Below are 26,614 nucleotides of genomic sequence, written 5' to 3'. Positions count from 1 at the left end.
GTTTTTCACTTTGAACAGCTCCATACCTATACTACAAGTCAACTGTAAGGTTCGAAAGACCCTATAAAGGGTCCTGATTGACTTTTGTGTGCTACAAAAAAAGCCACAAAACACATTCAAAAGACGCCGAAAATAATTTTTAGAAAAACACCACCAAAAATGTTTATAAGGCACTTTAGGAAATTCTGGAAAACACAAGAAAAGATGGCTTAGAGAAAAATCAAAAACACTTCCTGAAGCCATTTTGGCTTCAAATCCTTGTCAGATTCACCCACTTGGAAAGAGTGTTATGTGAATATTGACTCAAGTCACAGAGTATGAGATTGCTTGGTATGACATAGACAATGAGTGACATAGACAATGAGTGATATAGACAATTTTAATTTATGCTAATCCTACTTGATTGACAGCTTTGACCATGGTATTCCATGAATCCTTGAACTCTTTTTTTGTCTTTTATTATGTGGATTTTAAATTGCTTGTTTCATCATAAACATTGGGCATCGTCAATCTGAGTGCAGATGGAAAAATCAAAATGAGTGTCCAGGCTCCACTGGGATTTGAACTCAGATCACTGGATTCAAAGTCCAGAGTGCTAACCATTACACCATGGAACCAACCATGACACAGTCATGGCTGCGGCTTGTTGTGCTGAATAAAGCATATGAAATCGTGAACGATGGCGAAAACAGGCTCCAAAGCTGCAGTGCAAATCTGCAATCATACACAATGGTAAATTGATATCTTATAACCTTTCATTCCACAAATTTACCAACATTTCCACGATATCACAGCTAGGACAGTTTGAAATGTTGATGAAAAGTGGCTAGTAAAAAGATTGCTGTATCTGTTACTTGGAAAAAGTGTGAAAAAAATAAATTGCAAAACTTATACTGTTAGAAAACTGTTCATCCAGTAGTCGATAAAGATTAGCATTGCATGGTAAAAGGCTTCATCTGAGAGATAATTTAAGGTTTGTGCAAATCAAAGTGCATGTCCCAGTCCATTAGCCAGGACAGCGGTCTGTGGCTGCTGGACAAGATCAAGAGAAAGACCTCTTACCTGATGGCACCCACGGTGCTTCTTTTGATTAGCGGCAAGTCGCACATGTAATGTTGCTCCAGAATAGATTATCTAAAGAACAGTCAAAGATAAAATCAGTTTGGTCCGAGAAACTCGCTCCATCACAGATCACTGTCATGGGGAATAGACTAGTAAACATGCAAATTGAACAACAAAGATAAAAGGTCAAAAAGTTATTGAAACATAGACGTAGTCGGCAGGATTTGCACCTGCGCGGGGAGACCCCAATGGAATTCTTGCCCATCTCCTTAACCACTCGGCCACGACTACTCGGACGTCAAGCTGTTATGAGTTTCACACACGTTTTCTAATAGCACCATGATCAAGCTCAGTGATCAACCCTCTGGAAGACATCTCAGTAAATGAAAAGAAAATACAAGGTCTCAGTAAAATGCAAAAATCTGATTTAAAGTCATCATCAATGGGAACCATTCACAGTTTAAAGCTATTCCCTCTTCATAATGTGGATTTGGAGTCAGTCAGCTCCAAAAACATCCTTAAAAATAATCCGAAAATGCTGAGAAGACTGAACATAATCATTTCCAAGTAAAAAAAACTTGATGTTCATTTGATCAGGCTTTGGAGCGTCTTTAACCATGTCAAGTTTCCAAAAATGTCCAGCGGTTAACTGAAATTACCATATCAATCTTCAGCTGTTTTTCACTTTGAACAGCTCCATACCTATACTACAAGTCAACGGTAAGGTTCGAAAGACCCTATAAAGGGTCCTGATTGACTTTTGTGTGCTATAAAAAAAGCCACAAAACACATTCAAATGACGCCGAAAAGAATTTTTAGAAAAACACCACCAAAAATGTTTATAAGGCACTTTAGGAAATTCTGGAAAACACAAGAAAAGATGGCTTAGAGAAAAATCAAAAACACTTCCTGAAGCCATTTTGGCTTCAAATCCTTGTCAGATTCACCCACTTGGAAAGAGTGTTATGTGAATATTGACTCAAGTCACAGAGTATGAGATTGCTTGGTAAGACATAGACAATGAGTTTTGTTTCCTGAAGCTAATTTTACATTTTGCTTATCCTACTTGATTGATAACTTTTGCAAAAATCTGATTTAAAGTCATCATTAGTGTTGAGAGATACCGTTCGATACCCAAAAGTATCATATTGGATGGTATCGCCCGATACGAAAAAAATATCGAGTATCGCCGATTCCGATACCGGAAGTCCCATTCAAGTCAATGGGACTTCCGGTATCGGAATTAAAAAAAGACCTTTATTTCCTTGTTGGCTAATTCTACATAATTGAAAACAAATAAGAATCATGTAGAATGTATTGGTGGAGAAGACAAATAAAGGCATAGTAGTTTATTCAAATCACATGGCATAGCATTAATTCCAATTTTTTTTTTTCAAGACGTTCGGAGTTAAAAAGATATTGACTATGTTAACCTTTTTTTATATTTTGTCAGATATGTATGTTTCACAACTTCCATGCTCTTCACCTTCTTTTGTACTTCTCCCACACTTTCTCCTTCATGATCCGCAGCAGTAGCATTTTTTTCATCAACTTTTTCTTCACCTTATTCATCTTCTTCTTCATCTTCTTCCCTTTAATTTTTTTTTCCCATTCTTCATATTCTTCTTATTCAGCTATTATTAACTTTAATATGCTATTTCTTCATCTTCTTCCTATTCTTCTTTGTCTTCATTTTCTTATGATGACAGGCATTCCTGTAGTACTTATCTATAAAAGTTATAAGATTACACCTTACGTTCTGCCTGTCACTAAAGATTTACAACAGGATTTGTCCGCGTTCAGTTTGGCCTGCAGCAGGGGCACCACGAGGAGTAACGGACTCACCCCCATTTACTGCTTAGTCTTCTTCTGCTTATAATTTTGATTTCTTCTATGCTGATTTTTAGTCTTATGCTTAATGTTCTTCTGCTTTCTGTTCTTCTGCTTTTGCTTCTTCTGCTTCTTGTTCTTCTGTCTTTTGTTCTGTATCTTGGTGGTTGTCTTCATGTTCTTTGTCCTCTTGGTCTTATTATTTAGGGTCATATTTCTAGTCTTCTTTGGTGTGGTCTTCAGGGTCGTCGTCATCAGGGTCGTCGTCATGGAGATCAATAAGGATTACCAAAGAATGTTGAAATGTTGATGAAAAGTGGCTAGTAAAAAGATTGCTGTATCTGTTACTTGGAAAAAGTGTGAAAAAAACAAATTGCAAAACTTATACTGTTAGAAAACTGTTCATCCAGTAGTTGATAAAGATTAGCATTGCATGGTAAAAGGCTTCATCTAAGAGATAATTTAAGGTTTGTGCAAATCAAAGTGCATGTCCCAGTCCATTAGCCAGGACAGCGGTCTGTGGCTGCTGGACAAGATCAAGAGAAAAACCTCTTACCTGATGGCACCCACGGTGCTTCTTTTGATTAGCAGCAAGTCGCACATGTAATTTTGTCTTCAAATCCTTGTCAGATTCACCCACTTGGAAAGAGTGTTATGTGAATATTGACTCAAGTCACAGAGTATGAGATTGCTTGGTATGACATAGACAATGAGTGATATAGACAATTTTAATTTTTGCTAATCCTACTTGATTGACAGCTTTGATCATGGTATTCCATGAATCCTTGAACTCTTTTTTTGTCTTTTATTATGTGGATTTTAAATTGCTTGTTTCATCATAAACATTGGGCTTCGTCGATCTGAGTGCAGATGGAAAAATCAAAATGAGTGCCCAGGTTCCACTGAGATTTGAACTCAGATCACTGGATTCAAAGTCCAGAGTGCTAACCATTACACCATGGAACCAACCTTGACGCAGTCATGGCTGCGGCTTGTTTTGCTGAATAAAGCATATGAAATCGTGAACGATGGCGAAAACAGGCTCTAAAGCTGCAGTGCAAATCTGCAATCATACACAATGGTAAATTGATATCTTATAACCTTTCATTCCACAAATTTACCAACATTTCCACGATATCACAGCTAGGACAGTTTGAAATGTTGATGAAAAGTGGCTAGTAAAAAGATTGCTGTATCTGTTACTTGGAAAAAGTGTGAAAAAAATAATTTGCAAAACTTATACTGTTAGAAAACTGTTCATCCAGTAGTTAATAAAGATTAGCATTGCATGGTAAAAGGCTTCATCTGAGAGATAATTTAAGGTTTGTGCAAATCAAAGTGCATGTTCCAGTCCATTAGCCAGGACAGCGGTCTGTGGCTGCTGGACAAGATCAAGAGAAAAACCTCTTACCTGATGGCACCCACGGTGCTTCTTTTGATTAGCGGCAAGTCGCACATGTAATGTTGCTCCAGAACAGATTATCTAAAGAACAGTCAAAGATAAAGTCAGTTTGGTCCTAGAAACTCGCTCCATCACAGATCACTGTCATGGGGAAAAGACTAGTAAACATGCAAATTGAACAACAAAGATAATAGGTCAAAAAGTTATTGAAACATAGACGTAGTCGGCAGGATTTGCATCTGTGCGGGGACACCCCAATGGATTTCTAGCCCATCGCCTTAACCACTCGGCCACAAAGCTGTTATGAGTTTTACACACGTTTTCTAATAGCACCATGCTCAAGCTCAGTGATCAACCCTCTGGAAGACATCTCAGAAAATGAAAAGAAAATACAAGGTCTCAGTAAAATGCAAAAATCTGATTTAAAGTCATCATCAATTGGAAGCATTCACAGTTTAAAGCTTTTCCCTTTTCATAATGTCGATTTGGAGTCAGTCAGCTCCAAAAACATCCTTAAAAATAATCCAAAAATGCTGAGAAGACTGAACATAATCATTTCCAAGTAAAAAAGACATGATGTTCATTTGATCAGGCTTTGGAGCGTCTATTAACCATTTCAAGTTTCCAAAAATGTCCAGCGGTTAACTGAAATTACCATATCAATCTTCAGCTGTTTTTCACTTTGAACAGCTCCATACCTATAATACAAGTCAAGGGTAAGGTTCGAAAGACCCTATAAAGGGTCCTGATTGACTTTTGTGTGCTACAAAAAAAGCCACAAAACACATTCAAAAGACGCCGAAAAGAATTTTTAGAAAAACACCACCAAAAATGTTTATAAGGCACTTTAGGAAATTCTGGAAAACACAAGAAAAGATGGTTTAGAGAAAAATCAAAAACACTTCCTGAAGCCATTTTGGCTTCAAATCCTTGTCAGATTCACCCACTTGGAAAGAGTGTTATGTGAATATTGACTCAAGTCACAGAGTATGAGATTGCTTGGTATGACATAGACAATGATTGATATTGACAGCTTTGACCATGAATCCTTGAACTCTTTTGTTGTCTTTTATTATGTGGATTTTAAATTGCTTGTTTCATCATAAACATTGGGAATCGTCGATCTGAGAGCAGATGGAAAAATCAAAATGTGTGCCCAGGTTCCACTGAGATTTGAACTCAGATCACTGGACTCAATGTCCAGCGTGCTAACCATTACACCATGGACCCAACCATGACATAGTCATGGCTGCGGCTTGTTGTGCTGAATAAAGCATATGAAATAGTGAACGATGGCGAAAACAGGCTCCAAAGCTGCAGTGCAAATCTGCAATCATACACAATGGTAAATTGATATCTTATAACCTTTCATTCCACAAATTTACCAACATTTCCACGATATCACAGCTAGGACAGTTTGAAATGTTGATGAAAAGTGGCTAATAAAAAGATTGCTGTATCTGTTACTTGGAAAAAGTGTGAAAAAAATAAATTGCAAAACTTATACTGTTAGAAAACTGTTCATCCAGTAGTCGATAAAGATTAGCATTGCATGGTAAAAGGCTTCATCTGAGAGATAATTTAAGGTTTGTGCAAATCAAAGTGCATGTCCCAGTCCATTAGCCAGGACAGCGGTCTGTGGCTGCTGGACAAGATCAAGAGAAAAACCTCTTACCTGATGGCACCCACGATGCTTCTTTTGATTAGCGGCAAGTCGCACATGTAATGTTGCTCCAGAATAGATTATCTAAAGAACAGTCAAATATAAAGTCAGTTTGGTCCTAGAAACTCGCTCCATCACAGATCACTGTCATGGGGAATAGACTAGTAAACATGCAAATTGAACAACAAAGATAAAAGGTCAAAAAGTTATTGAAACATAGACGGCAGGATTTGCACCTGCGCGGGGAGACCCCAATGGATTTCTAGCCCATCGCCTTAACCACTCGGCCACGACTACTCAGACGTCAAGCTGTTATGAGTTTCACACACGTTTTCTAATAGCACCATGATAAAGCTCAGTGATCAACCCTCTGGAAGACAACTCAGAAAAAGAAAATAAAAAACAAGGTCTCAGTAAAATGCAAAAATCTGATTTAAAGTCATCATCAATGGGCACCATTCACAGTTTAATGCTTTTCCCTCTTCATAATGTGGATTTGGAGTCAGTCAGCTCCAAAAACATCCTTAAAAATAATACGAAAATGCTGAGAAGACTGAACATAATCATTTCCAAGTAAAAAAGACTTGATGTTCATTTGATCAGGCTTTAGAGCGTCTATTAACCATCTCAAGTTTCCAAAAATGTCCAGCGGTTAACTGAAATTACCATATCAATCTTCAGATGTTTTTCACTTTGAACAGCTCCATACCTATAATACAAGTCAAGGGTAAGGTTCGAAAGACCCTATAAAGGGTCCTGATTGACTTTTGTGTGCTACAAAAAAAGCCACAAAACACATTCAAAAGACGCCGAAAAGAATTTTTAGAAAAACACCACCAAAAATGTTTATAAGGCACTTTAGGAAATTCTGGAAAACACAAGAAAAGATGGCTTAGAGAAAAATCAAAAACACTTCGTGAAGCCATTTTGGCTTCAAATCCTTGTCAGATTCACCCACTTGGAAAGAGTGTTATGTGAATATTGACTCAAGTCACAGAGTATGAGCTTGCTTGGTATGACATAGACAATGAGTGATATAGACAATTTTAATTTTTGCTAATCCTACTTGATTGACAGCTTTGATCATGGTATTCCATGAATCCTTGAACTCTTTTTTTTTCTTTTATTATGTGGATTTTAAATTGCTTGTTTCATCATAAACATTGGGCATCGTCGATCTGAGTGCACATGGAAAAATTGACATGTGTGCCCAGGTTCCACTGAGATTTGAACTCAGATCACTGGATTCAAAGTCCAGAGTGCTAACAATTACACCATGGAACCAACCATGACTCAGTCATGGCTGCGGCTTGTTGTGCTGAATAAAGCATATGAAATCGTGAACGATGGCGAAAACAGGCTCCAAAGCTGCAGTGCAAATCTGCAATCATACACAATGATAAATTGATATCTTATAACCTTTCATTCCACAAATTTACCAACATTTCCACGATATCACAGCTAGCGCAGTTTGAAATGTTGATGAAAAGTGGCTAGTAAAAAGATTGCTGTATCTGTTACTTGGAAAAAGTGTGAAAAAAATACATTGCAAAACTTATACTGTTAGAAAACTGTTCATCCAGTAGTCGATAAAGATTAGCATTGCATGGTAAAAGGCTTCATCTGAGAGATAATTTAAGGTTTGTGCAAATCAAAGTGCATGTCCCAGTCCATTAGCCAGGACAGCGGTCTGTGGCTGCTGGACAAGATCAAGAGAAAAACCTCTTACCTGATGGCACCCACGATGCTTCTTTTGATTAGCGGCAAGTCGCACATGTAATCTTGCTCCAGAATAGATTATCTAAAGAACAGTCAAATATAAAGTCAGTTTGGTCCTAGAAACTCGCTCCATCACAGATCACTGTCATGGGGAATAGACTAGTAAACATGCAAATTGAACAACAAAGATAAAAGGTCAAAAAGTTATTGAAACATAGACGGCAGGATTTGCACCTGCGCGGGGAGACACCAATGGATTTCTAGCCCATCGCCTTAACCACTCGGCCACGACTACTCAGACGTCAAGCTGTTATGAGTTTCACACACGTTTTCTAATAGCACCATGATAAAGCTCAGTGATCAACCCTCTGGAAGACAACTCAGAAAAAGAAAATAAAATACAAGGTCTCAGTAAAATGCAAAAATCTGATTTAAAGTCATCATCAATGGGAACCATTCACAGTTTAATGCTTTTCCCTCTTCATAATGTGGATTTGGAGTCAGTCAGCTCCAAAAACATCCTTAAAAATAATACGAAAATGCTGAGAAGACTGAATATAATCATTTCCAAGTAAAAAAGACTTGATGTTCATTTGATCAGGCTTTAGAGCGTCTATTAACCATCTCAAGTTTCCAAAAATGTCCAGCGGTTAACTGAAATTACCATATCAATCTTCAGATGTTTTTCACTTTGAACAGCTCCATACCTATAATACATGTCAAGGGTAAGGTTCGAAAGACCCTATAAAGGGCCCTGATTGACTTTTGTGTGCTACAAAAAAAGCCACAAAACACATTCAAAAGACGCCGAAAAGAATTTTTAGAAAAACACCACCAAAAATGTTTATAAGGCACTTTAGGAAATTCTGGAAAACACAAGAAAAGATGGCTTAGAGAAAAATCAAAAACACTTCGTGAAGCCATTTTGGCTTCAAATCCTTGTCAGATTCACCCACTTGGAAAGAGTGTTATGTGAATATTGACTCAAGTCACAGAGTATGAGATTGCTTGGTATGACATAGACAATGAGTGATATAGACAATTTTAATTTTTGCTAATCCTACTTGATTGACAGCTTTGATCATGGTATTCCATGAATCCTTGAACTCTTTTTTTGTCTTTTATTATGTGGATTTTAAATTGCTTGTTTCATCATAAACATTGGGCATCGTCGATCTGAATGCACATGGAAAAATTGACATGTGTGCCCAGGTTCCACTGAGATTTGAACTCAGATCACTGGATTCAAAGTCCAGAGTGCTAACAATTACACCATGGAACCAACCATGACTCAGTCATGGCTGCGGCTTGTTGTGCTGAATAAAGCATATGAAATCGTGAACGATGGCGAAAATAGGCTCCAAAGCTGCAGTGCAAATCTGCAATCATACACAATGATAAATTGATATCTTATAACCTTTCATTCCACAAATTTACCAACATTTCCACGATATCACAGCTAGCGCAGTTTGAAATGTTGATGAAAAGTGGCTAGTAAAAGGATTGCTGTATCTGTTACTTGGAAAAAGTGTGAAAAAAATACATTGCAAAACTTATACTGTTAGAAAACTGTTCATCCAGTAGTCGATAAAGATTAGCATTGCATGGTAAAAGGCTTCATCTGAGAGATCATTTAAGGTTTGTGCAAATCAAAGTGCATGTCCCAGTATATTAGCCAGGACAGCGGTCTGTGGCTGCTGGACAAGATCAAGAGAAAAACCTCTTACCTGATGGCACCCACGATGCTTCTTTTGATTAGCGGCAAGTCGCACATGTAATGTTGCTCCAGAATAGATTATCTAAAGAACAGTCAAAGATAAAGTCAGTTTGGTCCTAGAAACTCGCTCCATCACAGATCACTGTCATGGGGAATAGACTAGTAAACATGCAAATTGAACAACAAAAATAAAAGGTCAAAAAGATATTGAAACATAGACGTAGTCAGCAGGATTTGAACCTGCGCGGGGAGACCCCAATGGACTTCAAGTCCATCGCCTTAACCACTCGGCCACGACTACTCGGACGTCAAGCTGTTATGAGCTTCACACATGTTTTCTAATAGCACCATGATCACGCTCAGTGATCAACCCTCTGGAAGACATCTCAGAAAATGAAAAGAAAATACAAGGTCTCAGTAAAATGCAAAAATCTGATTTAAAGTCATCATCAATGGGAACCATTCACAGTTTAATGCTTTTCCCTCTTCATAATGTGGATTTGGAGTCAGTCAGCTCCAAAAACTTCATTAAAAATAATACGAAAATGCTGAGAAGACTGAACATAATCATTTCCAAGTAATAAAAGACTTGATGTTCATTTGATCAGGCTTTGGAGCGTCTATTAACCATCTCAAGTTTCCAAAAATGTCCAGCGGTTAACTGAAATTACCATATCAATTTTCAGATGTTTTTCACTTTGAACAGCTCCATACCTATAATACAAGTCAACGGTAAGGTTCGAAAGACCCTATAAAGGGTCCTGATTGACTTTTGTGTGCTACAAAAAAAGCCACAAAACACATTCAAAAGACGCCGAAAAGAATTTTTAGAAAAGCACCACCAAAAATGTTTATAAGGCACTTTAGGAAATTCTGGAAAACACAAGAAAAGATGGCTTAGAGAAAAATCAAAAACACTTCCTGAAGCCATTTTGGCTTCAAATCCTTGTCAGATTCACCCACTTGGAAAGAGTGTTATGTGAATATTGACTCAAGTCACAGAGTATGAGATTGCTTGGTATGACATAGACAATGATTGATATTGACAGCTTTGACCATGAATCCTTGAACTCTTTTGTTGTCTTTTATTATGTGGATTTTAAATTGCTTGTTTCATCATAAACATTGGGAATCGTCGATCTGAGAGCAGATGGAAAAATCGATATGTGTGCGCAGGTTCCACTGAGCTTTGAACTCAGATCACTGGATTCAAAGTGCAGAGTGCTAACCATTACACCATGGACCCAACCATGACACAGTCATGGCTGCGGCTTGTTGTGCTGAATAAAGCATATGAAATCGAGAACGATGGCGAAAACAGGCTCCAAAGCTGCAGTGCAAATCTGCAATCATACACAATGGTAAATTGATATCTTATAACCTTTCATTCCACAAATTTACCAACATTTCCACGAGATCACAGCTAGGACAGTTTGAAATGTTGATGAAAAGTGGCTAATAAAAAGATTGCTGTATCTGTTACTTGGAAAAAGTGTGAAAAAAATAAATTGCAAAACTTATACTGTTAGAAAACTGTTCATCCAGTAGTCGATAAAGATTAGCATTGCATGGTAAAAGGCTTCATCTGAGAGATAATTTCAGGTTTGTGCAAATCAAAGTGCATGTCCCAGTCCATTAGCCAGGACAGCGGTCTGAGGCTGCTGGACAAGATCAAGAGAAAAACCTCTTACCTGATGGCACCCACGATGCTTCTTTTGATTAGCGGCAAGTCGCACATGTAATGTTGCTCCAGAATAGATTATCTAAAGAACAGTCAAATATAAAGTCAGTTTGGTCCTAGAAACTCGCTCCATCACAGATCACTGTCATGGGGAATAGACTAGTAAACATGCAAATTGAACAACAAAGATAAAAGGTCAAAAAGTTATTGAAACATAGATGGCAGGATTTGCACCTGCGCGGGGAGACCCCAATGGATTTCTAGCCCATCGCCTTAACCACTCGGCCACGACTACTCAGACGTCAAGCTGTTATGCGTTTCACAAACGTTTTCTAATAGCACCATGATAAAGCTCAGTGATCAACCCTCTGGAAGACATCTCAGAAAAAGAAAAGAAAATACAAGGTCTCAGTAAAATGCAAAAATCTGATTTAAAGTCATCATCAATGGGAACCATTCACAGATTAATGCTTTTCCCTCTTCATAATGTGGATTTGGAGTCAGTCAGCTCCAAAAACATCCTTAAAAATAATACGAAAATGCTGAGAAGACAGAACATAATCATTTCCAAGTAAAAAAGACTTGATGTTCATTTGATCAGGCTTTGGAGCGTCTATTAACCATCTCAAGTTTCCAAAAATGTCCAGTGGTTAACTGAAATTACCATATCAATCTTCAGATGTTTTTCACTTTGAACAGCTCCATACCTATAATACAAGTCAACGGTAAGGTTCGAAATACCCTATAAAGGGTCCTGATTGACTTTTGTGTGCTACAAAAAAAGCCACAAAACACATTCAAAAGACGCCGAAAAGAATTTTTAGAAAAACACCACCAAAAATGTTTATAAGGCACTTTAGGAAATTCTGGAAAACACAAGAAAAGATGGCTTAGAGAAAAATCAAAAACACTTCCTGAAGCCATTTTGGCTTCAAATCCTTGTCAGATTCACCCACTTGGAAAGAGTGTTATGTGAATATTGACTCAAGTCACAGAGTATGAGATTGCTTGGTATGACATAGACAATTTTAATTTTTGCTAATCGTACTTGATTGACAGCTTTGACCATGGTATTCCATGAATCCTTGAACTCTTTTTTTGTCTTTTATTATGTGTATTTTAAATTGCTTGTTTCATCATAAACATTGGGCATCGTCGATCTGAGTGCAGATGGAAAAATCGAAATGTGTGCACAGATTCTACTGAGAGATTTGAACTCAGATCACTGGATTCAAAGTCCCGAGTGCTAACCATTACACCATGGAACCAACGATGACGCAATCATGGCTGCGGCTTGTTGTGCTGAATAAAGCATATGAAATAGTGAACGATGGCGAAAACAGGCTCCAAAGCTGCAGTGCAAATCTGCAATCATACACAATGGTAAATTGATATCTTATAACCTTTCATTCCACAAATTTACCAACATTTCCACGATATCACAGCTAGCGCAGTTTGAAATGTTGATGAAAAGTGGCTAGTAAAAAGATTGCTGTATCTGTTACTTGGAAAAAGTGTGAAAAAAATAAATTGCAAAACTTATACTGTTAGAAAACTGTTCATCCAGTAGTCGATAAAGATTAGCATTGCATGGTAAAAGGCGTCATCTGAGAGATAATTTAAGGTTTGTGCAAATCAAAGTGCATGTCCCAGTATATTAGCCAGGACAGCGGTCTGTGGCTGCTGGACAAGATCAAGAGAAAAACCTCTTACCTGATGGCACCCACGGTGCTTCTTTTGATTGGCGACAAGTCGCACATGTAATGTTGCTCCAGAATAGATTATCTAAAGAACAGTCAAATATAAAGTCAGTTTGGTCCTAGAAACTCGCTCCATCACAGATCACTGTCATGGGGAATAGACTAGTAAACATGCAAATTGAACAACAAAGATAAAAGGTCAAAAAGTTATTGAAACATAGACGGCAGGATTTGCACCTGCGCGGGGAGACCCCAATGGATTTCTAGCCCATCGCCTTAACCACTTGGCCACGACTACTCAGACGTCAAGCTGTTATGAGTTTCACACACGTTTTCTAATAGCACCATGATAAAGCTCAGTGATCAACCCTCTGGAAGACATCTCAGAAAAAGAAAAGAAAATACAAGGTCTCAGTAAAATGCAAAAATCTGATTTAAAGTCATCATCAATGGGAACCATTCACAGTTTAATGCTTTTCCCTCTTCATAATGTGGATTTGGAGTCAGTCAGCTCCAAAAACATCCTTAAAAATAATACGAAAATGCTGAGAAGACTGGATATAATCATTTCCAAGTAATAAAAGACTTGATGTTCATTTGATCAGGCTTTGGAGCGTCTATTAACCATCTCAAGTTTCCAAAAATGTCCAGCGGTTAACTGAAATTACCATATCAATCTTCAGATATTTTTCACTTTGAACAGCTCCATACCTATAATACAAGTCAACGGTAAGGTTCGAAAGACCCTATAAAGGGTCCTGATTGACTTTTGTGTGCTACAAAAAAAGCCACAAAACACATTCAAAAGACGCCGAAAAGAATTTTTAGAAAAACACCACCAAAAATGTTTATAAGGCACTTTAGGAAATTCTGGAAAACACAAGAAAAGATGGCTTAGAGAAAAATCAAAAACACTTCCTGAAGCCATTTTGGCTTCAAATCCTTGTCAGATTCACCCACTTGGAAAGAGTGTTATGTGAATATTGACTCAAGTCACAGAGTATGAGATTGCTTGGTATGACATAGACAATGAGTGATATAGACAATTTTAATTTTTGCTAATCCTACTTGATTGACAGCTTTGATCATGGTATTCCATGAATCCTTGAACTCTTTTTTTGTCTTTTATTATGTGGATTTTAAATTGCTTGTTTCATCATAAACATTGGGCATCGTCGATCTGAGTGCACATGGAAAAATTAAAATGTGTGCCCAGGTTCCACTGAGATTTGAACTCAGACCACTGGATTCAAAGTCCAGAGTGCTAACAATTACACCATGCAACCAACCATGACTCAGTCATGGCTGCGGCTTGTTGTGCTGAATAAAGCATATGAAATCGTGAACGATGGCGAAAACAGGCTCCAAAGCTGCAGTGCAAATCTGCAATCATACACAATGATAAATTGATATCTTATAACCTTTCATTCCACAAATTTACCAACATTTCCACGATATCACAGCTAGCGCAGTTTGAAATGTTGATGAAAAGTGGCTAGTAAAAAGATTGCTGTATCTGTTACTTGGAAAAAGTGTGAAAAAAATAAATTGCAAAACTTATACTGTTAGAAAACTGTTCATCCAGTAGTCGATAAAGATTAGCATTGCATGGTAAAAGGCTTCATCTGAGAGATAATTTAAGGTTTGTACAAATCAAAGTGCATGTCCCAGTCCATTAGCCAGGACAGCGGTCTGTGGCTGCTGGACAAGATCAAGAGAAAAACCTCTTACCTGATGGCACCCACGGTGCTTCTTTTGATTAGCGACAAGTCGCACATGTAATGTTGCTCCAGAATAGATTATCTAAAGAACAGTCAACGATAAAGTCAGTTTGGTCCTGGAAACTCGCTCCATCACAGATCACTGTCATGGGGAATAGACTAGTAAACATGCAAATTGAACAACAAAGATAAAAGTTCAAAAAGATATTGAAACATAGACGTAGTCAACAGGATTTGAACCTGCGCGGGGAGATTGCGCGGCAATGGACTTCAAGTCCATCGCCTTAACCACTCGGCCACGACTACTCGGACGTCAAGCTGTTATGAGCTTCACACATGTTTTCTAATAGCACCATGATCACGCTCAGTGATCAACCCTCTGGAAGACATCTCAGAAAATGAAAAGAAAATACAAGGTCTCAGTAAAATGCAAAAATCTGATTTAAAGTCATCATCAATTGGAAACATTCGCAGTTTAAAGCTTTTCCCTCTTCATAATGTGGATTTGGAGTCAGTCAGCTCCAAAAACATCCTTAAAAATAATCCAAAAATGCTGAGAAGACTGAACATAATCATTTCCAAGTAAAAAAGACTTGATGTTCATTTGATCAGGCTTTGGAGCATCTATTAACCATCTCAAGTTTCCAAAAATGTCCAGCGGTTAACTGAAATTACCATATCAATCTTCAGATGTTTTTCACTTTGAACAGCTCCATACCTATAATACAAGTCAAGGGTAAGGTTCGAAAGACCCTATAAAGGGTCCTGATTGACTTTTGTGTGCTACAAAAAAAGCCACAAAACACATTCAAAAGACGCCGAAAAGAATTTTTAGAAAAGCACCACCAAAAATGTTTATTAGGCACTTTAGGAAATTCTGGAAAACACAAGAAAAGATGGCTTAGAGAAAAATCAAAAACACTTCCTGAAGCCATTTTGGCTTCAAATCCTTGTCAGATTCACCCACTTGGAAAGAGTGTTATGTGAATATTGACTCAAGTCACAGAGTATGAGATTGCTTGGTATGACATAGACAATGATTGATATTGACAGCTTTGACCATGAATCCTTGAACTCTTTTGTTGTCTTTTTATTATGTGGATTTTAAATTGCTTGTTTCATCATAAACATTGGGAATCGTCGATCTGAGAGCAGATGGAAAAATTGAAATGTGTGCGCAGGTTCCACTGAGATTTGAACTCAGATCACTGGATTCAAAGTCCAGAGTGCTAACCATTACACCATGGAACCAACCATGACATAGTCATGGCTGCGGCTTGTTGTGCTGAATAAAGCATATGAAATCGTGAACGATGGCGAAAACAGGCTCCAAAGCTGCAGTGCAAATCTGCAATCATACACAATGGTAAATTGATATCTTATAACCTTTCATTCCACAAATTTACCAACATTTCCACGATATCACAGCTAGGACAGTTTGAAATGTTGATGAAAAGTGGCTAATAAAAAGATTGCTGTATCTGTTACTTGGAAAAAGTGTGAAAAAAATAAATTGCAAAACTTATACTGTTAGAAAACTGTTCATCCAGTAGTCGATAAAGATTAGCATTGCATGGTAAAAGGCTTCATCTGAGAGATAATTTAAGGTTTGTGCAAATCAAAGTGCATGTCCCAGTCCATTAGCCAGGACAGCGGTCTGTGGCTGCTGGACAAGATCAAGAGAAAAACCTCTTACCTGATGGCACCCACGATGCTTCTTTTGATTAGCGGCAAGTCTCACATGTAATGTTGCTCCAGAATAGATTATCTAAAGAACAGTCAAATATAAAGTCAGTTTGGTCCTAGAAACTCGCTCCATCACAGATCACTGTCATGGGGAATAGACTAGTAAACATGCAAATTGAACAACAAAGATAAAAGGTCAAAAAGTTATTGAAACATAGACGGCAGGATTTGCACCTGCGCGGGGAGACCCCAATGGATTTCTAGCCCATCGCCTTAACCACTCGGCCACGACTACTCAGACGTCAAGCTGTTATGCGTTTCACACACGTTTTCTAATAGCACCATGATAAAGCTCAGTGATCAACCCTCTGGAAGACATCTCAGAAAAAGAAAAGAAAATACAAGGTCTCAGTAAAATGCAAAAATCTGATTTAAAGTCATCATCAATGGGAACCATTCACAGTTTAATGCTTTTCCCTCTTCATAATGTGGATTTGGAGTCAGTCAGCTCCAAAAACATCCTTAAAAATAATACGAAAATGCTGAGAAGACTGAACATAATCATTTCCAAGTAAAAAAGACTTGATGTTCATTTGATCAGGCTTTGGAGCGTCTATTAACCATCTCAAGTTTCCAAAAATGTCCAGTGGTTAACTGAAATTACCATATCAATCTTCAGATGTTTTTCACTTAGAACAGCTCCATACCTATAATACAAGTCAACGGTAAGGTTCGAAAGACCCTATAAAGGGTCCTGATTGACTTTTGTGTGCTACAAAAAAAGCCACAAAACACATTCAAAAGACACCGAAAAGAATTTTTAGAAAAACACCACCAAAAATGTTTATAAGGCACTTTAGGAAATTCTGGAAAACACAAGAAAAGATGGCTTAGAGAAAAATCAAAAACACTTCCTGAAGCCATTTTGGCTTCAAATCCTTGTCAGATTCACCCACTTGGAAAGAGTGTTATGTGAATATTGACTCAAGTCACAGAGTATGAGATTGCTTGGTATGACATAGACAATGAGTGATATAGACAATTTTAATTTTTGCTAATCCTACTTGATTGACAGCTTTGATCATGGTATTCCATGAATCCTTGAACTCTTTTTTTGTCTTTTATTATGTGGATTTTAAATTGCTTGTTTCATCATAAACATTGGGCATCGTCGATCTGAGTGCACATGGAAAAATTGAAATGTGTGCCCAGGTTCCACTGAGATTTGAACTCAGATCACTGGATTCAAAGTCCAGAGTGCTAACAATTACACCATGGAACCAACCATGACTCAGTCATGGCTGCGGCTTGTTGTGCTGAATAAAGCATATGAAATTGTGAACGATGGCGAAAACAGGCTCCAAAGCTGCAGTGCAAATCTGCAATCATACACAATGATAAATTGATATCTTATAACCTTTCATTCCACAAATTTACCAACATTTCCACGATATCACAGCTAGCGCAGTTTGAAATGTTGATGAAAAGTGGCTAGTAAAAAGATTGCTGTATCTGTTACTTGGAAAAAGTGTGAAAAAAATAAATTGCAAAACTTATACTGTTAGAAAACTGTTCATCCAGTAGTCGATAAAGATTAGCATTGCATTGTAAAAGGCTTCATCTGAGAGATAATTTAAGGTTTGTGCAAATCAAAGTGCATGTCCCAGTATATTAGCCAGGACAGCGGTCTGTGGCTGCTGGACAAGATCAAGAGAAAAACCTCTTACCTGATGGCACCCACGATGCTTCTTTTGATTAGCGGCAAGTCGCACATGTAATGTTGCTCCAGAATAGATTATCTAAAGAACAGTCAAATATAAAGTCAGTTTGGTCCTAGAAACTCGCTCCATCACAGATCACTGTCATGGGGAATAGACTAGTAAACATGCAAATTGAACAACAAAGATAAAAGGTCAAAAAGTTATTGAAACATAGATGGCAGGATTTGCACCTGCGCGGGGAGACCCCAATGGATTTCTAGCCCATCGCCTTAACCACTCGGCCACGACTACTCAGACGTCAAGCTGTTATGAGTTTCACACACGTTTTCTAATAGCACCATGATCAAGCTCAGTGATCAACCCTCTGGAAGACATCTCAGAAAATGAAAAGAAAATACAAGGTCTCAGTAAAATGCAAAAATCTGATTTAAAGTCATCATCAATGGGAACCATTCACAGTTTAAAGCTTTTCCCTCTTCATAATGTGGATTTGGAGTCAGTCAGCTCCAAAAACATCCTTAAAAATAATCCGAAAATGCTGAGAAGACTGAACATAATCATTTCCAAGTAAAAAAGACTTGATGTTCATTTGATCAGGCTTTGGAGCATCTATTAACCATCTCAAGTTTCCAAAAATGTCCAGCGGTTAACTGAAATTACCATATCAATCTTCAGATGTTTTTCACTTTGAACAGCTCCATACCTATAATACAAGTCAACGGTAAGGTTCGAAAGACCCTATAAAGGGTCCTGATTGACTTTTGTGTGCTACAAAAAAAGCCACAAAACACATTCAAAAGACGCCGAAAATAATTTTTAGAAAAACACCACCAAAAATGTTTATAAGGCACTTTAGGAAATTCTGGAAAACACAAGAAAAGATGGCTTAGAGAAAAATCAAAAACACTTCCTGAAGCCATTTTGGCTTCAAATCCTTGTCAGATTCACCCACTTGTAAAGAATGTTATGTGAATATTGACTCAAGTCACAGAGTATGAGATTACTTGGTATGACATAGACAATGAGTGATATAGACAATTTTAATTTTTGCTAATCCTACTTGATTGACGGCTTTGATGATGGTATTCCATGAATCTTTGAACTCTTTTTTTGTCTTTTATTATGTGGATTTTAAATTGCTTGTTTCATCATAAACATTGGGCATCGTCGATCTGAGTGCACATGGAAAAATTGAAATGTGTGCCCGGGTTCCACTGAGATTTGAACTCAGATGACTGGATTCAAAGTCCAGAGTGCTAACAATTACACCATGGAACCAACCATGACTCAGTCATGGCTGCGGCTTGTTGTGCTGAATAAAGCATATGAAATTGTGAACGATGGCGAAAACAGGCTCCAAAGCTGCAGTGCAAATCTGCAATCATACACAATGATAAATTGATATCTTATAACCTTTCATTCCACAAATTTACCAACATTTCCACGATATCACAGCTAGCGCAGTTTGAAATGTTGATGAAAAGTGGCTAGTAAAAAGATTGCTGTATCTGTTACTTGGAAAAAGTGTGAAAAAAATAAATTGCAAAACTTATACTGTTAGAAAACTGTTCATCCAGTAGTCGATAAAGATTAGCATTGCATTGTAAAAGGCTTCATCTGAGAGATAATTTAAGGTTTGTGCAAATCAAAGTGCATGTCCCAGTATATTAGCCAGGACAGCGGTCTGTGGCTGCTGGACAAGATCAAGAGAAAAACCTCTTACCTGATGGCACCCACGATGCTTCTTTTGATTAGCGGCAAGTCGCACATGTAATGTTGCTCCAGAATAGATTATCTAAAGAACAGTCAAATATAAAGTCAGTTTGGTCCTAGAAACTCGCTCCATCACAGATCACTGTCATGGGGAATAGACTAGTAAACATGCAAATTGAACAACAAAGATAAAAGGTCAAAAAGTTATTGAAACATAGATGGCAGGATTTGCACATGCGCGGGGAGACCCCAATGGATTTCTAGCCCATCGCCTTAACCACTCGGCCACGACTACTCAGACGTCAAGCTGTTATGAGTTTCACACACGTTTTCTAATAGCACCATGATCAAGCTCAGTGATCAACCCTCTGGAAGACATCTCAGAAAATGAAAAGAAAATACAAGGTCTCAGTAAAATGCAAAAATCTGATTTAAAGTCATCATCAATGGGAACCATTCACAGTTTAAAGCTTTTCCCTCTTCATAATGTGGATTTGGAGTCAGTCAGCTCCAAAAACATCCTTAAAAATAATCCGAAAATGCTGAGAAGACTGAACATAATCATTTCCAAGTAAAAAAGACTTGATGTTCATTTGATCAGGCTTTGGAGCATCTATTAACCATCTCAAGTTTCCAAAAATGTCCAGCGGTTAACTGAAATTACCATATCAATCTTCAGATGTTTTTCACTTTGAACAGCTCCATACCTATAATACAAGTCAACGGTAAGGTTCGAAAGACCCTATAAAGGGTCCTGATTGACTTTTGTGTGCTACAAAAAAAGCCACAAAACACATTCAAAAGACGCCGAAAATAATTTTTAGAAAAACACCACCAAAAATGTTTATAAGGCACTTTAGGAAATTCTGGAAAACACAAGAAAAGATGGCTTAGAGAAAAATCAAAAACACTTCCTGAAGCCATTTTGGCTTCAAATCCTTGTCAGATTCACCCACTTGTAAAGAATGTTATGTGAATATTGACTCAAGTCACAGAGTATGAGATTACTTGGTATGACATAGACAATGAGTGATATAGACAATTTTAATTTTTGCTAATCCTACTTGATTGACGGCTTTGATGATGGTATTCCATGAATCTTTGAACTCTTTTTTTGTCTTTTATTATGTGGATTTTAAATTGCTTGTTTCATCATAAACATTGGGCATCGTCGATCTGAGTGCACATGGAAAAATTGAAATGTGTGCCCGGGTTCCACTGAGATTTGAACTCAGATGACTGGATTCAAAGTCCAGAGTGCTAACAATTACACCATGGAACCAACCATGACTCAGTCATGGCTGCGGCTTGTTGTGCTGAATAAAGCATATGAAATTGTGAACGATGGCGAAAACAGGCTCCAAAGCTGCAGTGCAAATCTGCAATCATACACAATGATAAATTGATATCTTATAACCTTTCATTCCACAAATTTACCAACATTTCCACGATATCACAGCTAGCGCAGTTTGAAATGTTGATGAAAAGTGGCTAGTAAAAAGATTGCTGTATCTGTTACTTGGAAAAAGTGTGAAAAAAATAAATTGCAAAACTTATACTGTTAGAAAACTGTTCATCCAGTAGTCGATAAAGATTAGCATTGCATTGTAAAAGGCTTCATCTGAGAGATAATTTAAGGTTTGTGCAAATCAAAGTGCATGTCCCAGTATATTAGCCAGGACAGCGGTCTGTGGCTGCTGGACAAGATCAAGAGAAAAACCTCTTACCTGATGGCACCCACGATGCTTCTTTTGATTAGCGGCAAGTCGCACATGTAATGTTGCTCCAGAATAGATTATCTAAAGAACAGTCAAATATAAAGTCAGTTTGGTCCTAGAAACTCGCTCCATCACAGATCACTGTCATGGGGAATAGACTAGTAAACATGCAAATTGAACAACAAAGATAAAAGGTCAAAAAGTTATTGAAACATAGACGTCAGGATTTGCACCTGCGCGGGGAGACCCCAATGGATTTCTAGCCCATCGCCTTAACCACTCGGCCACGACTACTCAGACGTCAAGCTGTTATGAGTTTCACACACGTTTTCTAATAGCACCATGATCAAGCTCAGTGATCAACCCTCTGGAAGACATCTCAGAAAATGAAAAGAAAATACAAGGTCTCAGTAAAATGCAAAAATCTGATTTAAAGTCATCATCAATGGGAACCATTCACAGTTTAAAGCTTTTCCCTCTTCATAATGTGGATTTGGAGTCAGTCAGCTCCAAAAACATCCTTAAAAATAATCCGAAAATGCTGAGAAGACTGAACATAATCATTTCCAAGTAAAAAAGACTTGATGTTCATTTGATCAGGCTTTGGAGCATCTATTAACCATCTCAAGTTTCCAAAAATGTCCAGCGGTTAACTGAAATTACCATATCAATCTTCAGATGTTTTTCACTTTGAACAGCTCCATACCTATAATACAAGTCAACGGTAAGGTTCGAAAGACCCTATAAAGGGTCCTGATTGACTTTTGTGTGCTACAAAAAAAGCCACAAAACACATTCAAAAGACGCCGAAAAGAATTTTTAGAAAAACACCACCAAAAATGTTTATAAGGCACTTTAGGAAATTCTGGAAAACACAAGAAAAGATGTCTTAGAGAAAAATCAAAAACACTTCCTGAAGCCATTTTGGCTTCAAATCCTTGTCAGATTCACCCACTTGTAAAGAATGTTATGTGAATATTGACTCAAGTCACAAATTATGAGATTACTTGGTATGACATTGACAATGAGTGACATGGACAATTTTAAATTTTGCTAATCCTACTTGATTGACAGCTTTGACCATGGTATTCCATGAATCCTTGAACTCTTTTTTTGTCATTGGGCATCGTCGATCTGAGTGCAAATGGAAAAATCGAAATGTGTGCTCAGGTTCTACTGAGATTTGAACTCAGATCTCTGGATTCAAAGTCCAGCGTGCTAACCACTACACCATGGAACCAACCATGATGCAATCATGGCTGCGGCTTGTTTTGCTGAATAAAGCATATGAAATCGTGAATGATGGCGAAAACAGGCTCCAAAGTTGCAGTGCAAATTTGCAATCATACACAATGGTAAATTGATATCTTATAACCTTTCATTCCACAAATTTACCAACATTTCCACGATATCACAGCTAGGACAGTTTGAAATGTTGATGAAAAGTGGCTAGTAAAAAGAATGCTGTATCTGTTATTTGGAAAAAGTGTGAAAAAAATAAATTGCAAAACTTATACTGTTAGGAAACTGTTCATCCAGTAGTCGATAAAGATTAGCATTGCATGGTAAAAGGCTTCATCTGAGAGATAATTTAAGGTTTGTGCAAATCAGCCAGTCCATTAGCCAGGACAGCGGTCTGTGGCTGCTGGACAAGATCAAGAGAAAAACCTCTTACCTGATGGCACCCACAGTGCTTCTTTTGATTAGTGGCAAGTCGCACATGTAATGTTGCTCCAGAATAGATTATCTAAAGAACTGTCAAAGATAAAGTCAGTTTGGTCCTAGAAACTCGCTCCATCACAGATCACTGTCATTGGGAATAGACTAGTAAACATGCAAATTGAACAACAAAGATAAAAGGTCAAAAAGTTATTGAAACATAGACGTAGTCGGCAGGATTTGAACATGCGTGGTGAGACCCCAATGGATATCAAGGCCATCGCCTTAACCACTCGGCCACGACTACTCGGACGTCAAGCTGTTATGAGCTTCACACATGTTTTCTAATAGCACCATGATCACACTCAGTGATCAACCCTCTGGAAGACATCTCAGAAAATGAAAAGAAAATACAAGGTCTCAGTAAAATGCAAAAATCTGATTTAAAGTCATCATCAATGGGAACCATTCACAGTTTAAAGCTTTTCCCTCTTCATAATGTGGATTTGGAGTCAGTCAGCTCCAAAAACATCCTTAAAAATAATCCGAAAATGCTGAGAAGACTGAACATAATCATTTCCAAGTAAAAAAGACTTGATGTTCATTTGATCAGGCTTTGGAGCGTCTATTAACCATCTCAAGTTTCCAAAAATGTCCAGCGGTTAACTGAAATTACCATATCAATCTTCAGCTGTTTTTCACTTTGAACAGCTCCATACCTATAATACAAGTCAAGGGTAAGGTTCGAAAGACCCTATAAAGGGTCCTGATTGACTTTTGTGTGCTACAGAAAAAGCCACAAAACACATTCAAAAGACGCCGAAAAGAATTTTTAGAAAAACACCACCAAAAATGTTTATAAGGCACTTTAGGAAATTCTGGATAACACAAGAAAAGATGGCATAGAGAAAAATCAAAAACACTTCCTGAAGCCATTTTGGCTTCAAATCCTTGTCAGATTCACCCACTTGTAAAGAGTGTTATGTGAATATTGACTCAAGTCACAGAGTATGAGATTGCTTGGTATGACATAGACAATTTTAATTTTTGCTAATCATACTTGATTGACAGCTTTGACCATGGTATTCCATGAATCCTTGAACTCTTTTTTTGTCTTTTATTATGTGTATTTTAAATTGCTTGTTTCATCATAAACATTGGGCATCGTCGATCTGAGTGCAGATGGAAAAATCGAAATGTATGCACAGGTTCTACTGAGATTTGAACTCAGATCACTGGATTCAAAGTCTCGAGTGCTAACCATTACACCATGGAACCAACGATGACGCAATCATGGCTGCGGCTTGTTTTGCTGAATAAAGCATATGAAATCGTGAACGATGGCGAAAACAGGCTCCAAAGCTGCAGTGCAAATCTGCAATCATACACAATGGTAAATTGATATCTTATAACCTTTCATTCCACAAATTTACCAACATTTCCACGATATCACAGCTAGCGCAGTTTGAAATGTTGATGAAAAGTGGCTAGTAAAAAGATTGCTGTATCTGTTACTTGGAAAAAGTGTGAAAAAAATAAATTGCAAAACTTATACTGTTAGAAAACTGTTCATCCAGTAGTCGATAAAGATTAGCATTGCATGGTAAAAGGCTTCATCTGAGAGATAATTTAAGGTTTGTGCAAATCAAAGTGCATGTCCCAGTCCATTAGCCAGGACAGCGGTCTGTGGCTGCTGGACAAGATCGAGAGAAAAACCTCTTACCTGATGGCACCCACGGTGCTTCTTTTGATTAGCGGCAAGTCGCACATGTAATGTTGCTCCAGAATAGATTATCTAAAGAACAGTCAAAGATAACGTCAGTTTGGTCGTAGAATCTCGCTCCATCACAGATCACTGTCATGGGTAATAGACTAGTAAACATGCAAATTGAACAACAAAGATAAAAGGTTAAAAAGTTATTTTAAACATAGACATAGTCGGCAGGATTTGCACCTGCGCGGGGAGACCCCAATGGATTTCTAGCCCATTGCCTTAACCACTCGGCCACGACTACTCAGACGTCAAGCTGTTATGAGTTTCACACACATTTTCTAATAGCACCATGATCAAGCTCAGTGATCTACCCTCTGGAGGACATCTCAGAAAAAGAAAAGAAAATACAAGGTCTCAGTAAAATGCAAAAATCTGATTTTAAGTCATCATCAATGGGAACCATTCACAGTTTAATGCTTTTCCCTATTCATAATGTGGATTTGGAGTCAGTCAGCTCCAAAAACATCCTTAAAAATAATACGAAAATGCTGAGAAGACTGAACATAATCATTTCCAAGTAAAAAAGACTTGATGTTCATTTGATCAGGCTTTGGAGCGTCTATTAACCATCTCAAGTTTCCAAAAATGTCCAGCGGTTAACTGAAATTACCATATCAATCTTCAGCTGTTTTTCACTTTGAACAGCTCCATACCTATACTACAAGTCAACGGTAAGGTTTGAAAGACCCTATAAAGGGTCCTGATTGACTTTTGTGTGCTACAAAAAAAGCCACAAAACACATTCAAAAGACGCCAAAAAGAATATTTAGAAAAGCCACACCTAAAATGTTTATAAGGCACTTTAGGAAATTCTGGAAAACACAAGAAAAGATGGCTTAGAGAAAAATCAAAAACACTTCCTGTAGCCATTTTGGCTTCAAATCCTTGTCAGATTCACCCACTTGGAAAGAGTGTTATGTGAATATTGACTCAAGTCACAGAGTATGAGATTGCTTGGTATGACATAGACAATGAGTGACAGACAATTTTAATTTTTGCTAATCCTACTTGATTGACAGCTTTGACCATGGTATTACTTGAATCCTTGAACTCTTTTTTTGTCTTTTATTATGTGTATTTTAAATTGCTTGTTTCATCATAAACATTGGGCATCGTCGATCTGAGTGCAGATGGAAAAATCGAAATGAGTGCCCAGGTTACACTGAGATTTGAGCTCAGATCACAGGATTCAAAGTCTAGAGTGCTAACCATTACACCATGGAACCAACCATTACACAGTCATGGCTGCGGCTTGTTGTGCTGAATAAAGCATATGAAATCGTGAACGATGGCGAAAACAGGCTCCAAAGCTGCAGTGCAAATCTACAATCATACGCAATGGTAAATTGATATCTTATAACCTTTCATTCCACAAATTTACCAACATTTCCACGATATCACAGCTAGGACAGTTTGAAATGTTGATGAAAAGTGGCTAGTAAAAAGATTGCTGTATCTGTTACTTGGAAAAAGTGTGAAAAAAATAAATTGCAAAACTTATACTGTTAGAAAACTGTTCATCCAGTAGTTGATAAAGATTAGCATTGCATGGTAAAAGGCTTCATCTGCGAGATAATTTAAGGTTTGTGCAAATCAAAGTGCATGTCCCAGTCCATTAGCCAGCACAGCGGTCTGTGGCTGCTGGACAAGATCAAGAGAAAAACCTCTTACCTGATGGCACCCACGGTGCTTCTTTTGATTAGCGGCAAGTCGCACATGTAATATTGCTCCAGAATAGAATATCTAAAGAACAGTCAAAGATAAAGTCAGTTTGGTCCTAGAAACTCGCTCCATCACAGATCACTGTCATGGGGAATAGACTAGTAAACATGCAAATTGAACAACAAA

At 37.7% G+C, this 26,614-nt stretch overlaps 12 non-coding genes across 12 annotated transcripts; all 12 read right to left on the bottom strand.

Moving 5' to 3' along the window:
• Positions 1-545: 545 nt before the first annotated feature.
• On the bottom strand, positions 546-617 carry TRNAQ-UUG (transfer RNA glutamine (anticodon UUG)). The gene has a single exon. It is a non-coding gene; the product is annotated as a tRNA-Gln (tRNA).
• Positions 618-3,786: 3,169 nt separating this feature from the next.
• On the bottom strand, positions 3,787-3,858 carry TRNAQ-UUG (transfer RNA glutamine (anticodon UUG)). The gene has a single exon. It is a non-coding gene; the product is annotated as a tRNA-Gln (tRNA).
• A 3,311-nt stretch (positions 3,859-7,169) lies between these two features.
• On the bottom strand, positions 7,170-7,241 carry TRNAQ-UUG (transfer RNA glutamine (anticodon UUG)). The gene has a single exon. It is a non-coding gene; the product is annotated as a tRNA-Gln (tRNA).
• Positions 7,242-8,886: 1,645 nt separating this feature from the next.
• TRNAQ-UUG (transfer RNA glutamine (anticodon UUG)) lies at positions 8,887-8,958 on the bottom strand. The gene has a single exon. It is a non-coding gene; the product is annotated as a tRNA-Gln (tRNA).
• A 654-nt stretch (positions 8,959-9,612) lies between these two features.
• On the bottom strand, positions 9,613-9,694 carry TRNAS-UGA (transfer RNA serine (anticodon UGA)). Its single transcript has one exon. It is a non-coding gene; the product is annotated as a tRNA-Ser (tRNA).
• Positions 9,695-13,988: 4,294 nt separating this feature from the next.
• Positions 13,989-14,060, bottom strand: TRNAQ-UUG (transfer RNA glutamine (anticodon UUG)). The gene has a single exon. It is a non-coding gene; the product is annotated as a tRNA-Gln (tRNA).
• A 654-nt stretch (positions 14,061-14,714) lies between these two features.
• Positions 14,715-14,801, bottom strand: TRNAS-UGA (transfer RNA serine (anticodon UGA)). Its single transcript has one exon. It is a non-coding gene; the product is annotated as a tRNA-Ser (tRNA).
• Positions 14,802-15,674: 873 nt separating this feature from the next.
• TRNAQ-UUG (transfer RNA glutamine (anticodon UUG)) lies at positions 15,675-15,746 on the bottom strand. Its single transcript has one exon. It is a non-coding gene; the product is annotated as a tRNA-Gln (tRNA).
• A 1,645-nt stretch (positions 15,747-17,391) lies between these two features.
• On the bottom strand, positions 17,392-17,463 carry TRNAQ-UUG (transfer RNA glutamine (anticodon UUG)). Its single transcript has one exon. It is a non-coding gene; the product is annotated as a tRNA-Gln (tRNA).
• Positions 17,464-19,108: 1,645 nt separating this feature from the next.
• Positions 19,109-19,180, bottom strand: TRNAQ-UUG (transfer RNA glutamine (anticodon UUG)). Its single transcript has one exon. It is a non-coding gene; the product is annotated as a tRNA-Gln (tRNA).
• A 1,645-nt stretch (positions 19,181-20,825) lies between these two features.
• Positions 20,826-20,897, bottom strand: TRNAQ-UUG (transfer RNA glutamine (anticodon UUG)). Its single transcript has one exon. It is a non-coding gene; the product is annotated as a tRNA-Gln (tRNA).
• A 1,604-nt stretch (positions 20,898-22,501) lies between these two features.
• On the bottom strand, positions 22,502-22,573 carry TRNAQ-UUG (transfer RNA glutamine (anticodon UUG)). The gene has a single exon. It is a non-coding gene; the product is annotated as a tRNA-Gln (tRNA).
• Positions 22,574-26,614: the final 4,041 nt, after the last annotated feature.

Source organism: Dendrobates tinctorius, unplaced genomic scaffold (genome assembly GCF_039654945.1).
Source record: "Dendrobates tinctorius isolate UK_male_01 unplaced genomic scaffold, ASM3965494v1 ptg000462l, whole genome shotgun sequence".
Taxonomy (NCBI): Eukaryota; Metazoa; Chordata; class Amphibia; order Anura; family Dendrobatidae; genus Dendrobates; species Dendrobates tinctorius.
Note: the sequence above shows the minus strand (reverse complement) of the source record. Positions and strands in the feature narration are given on the sequence as shown.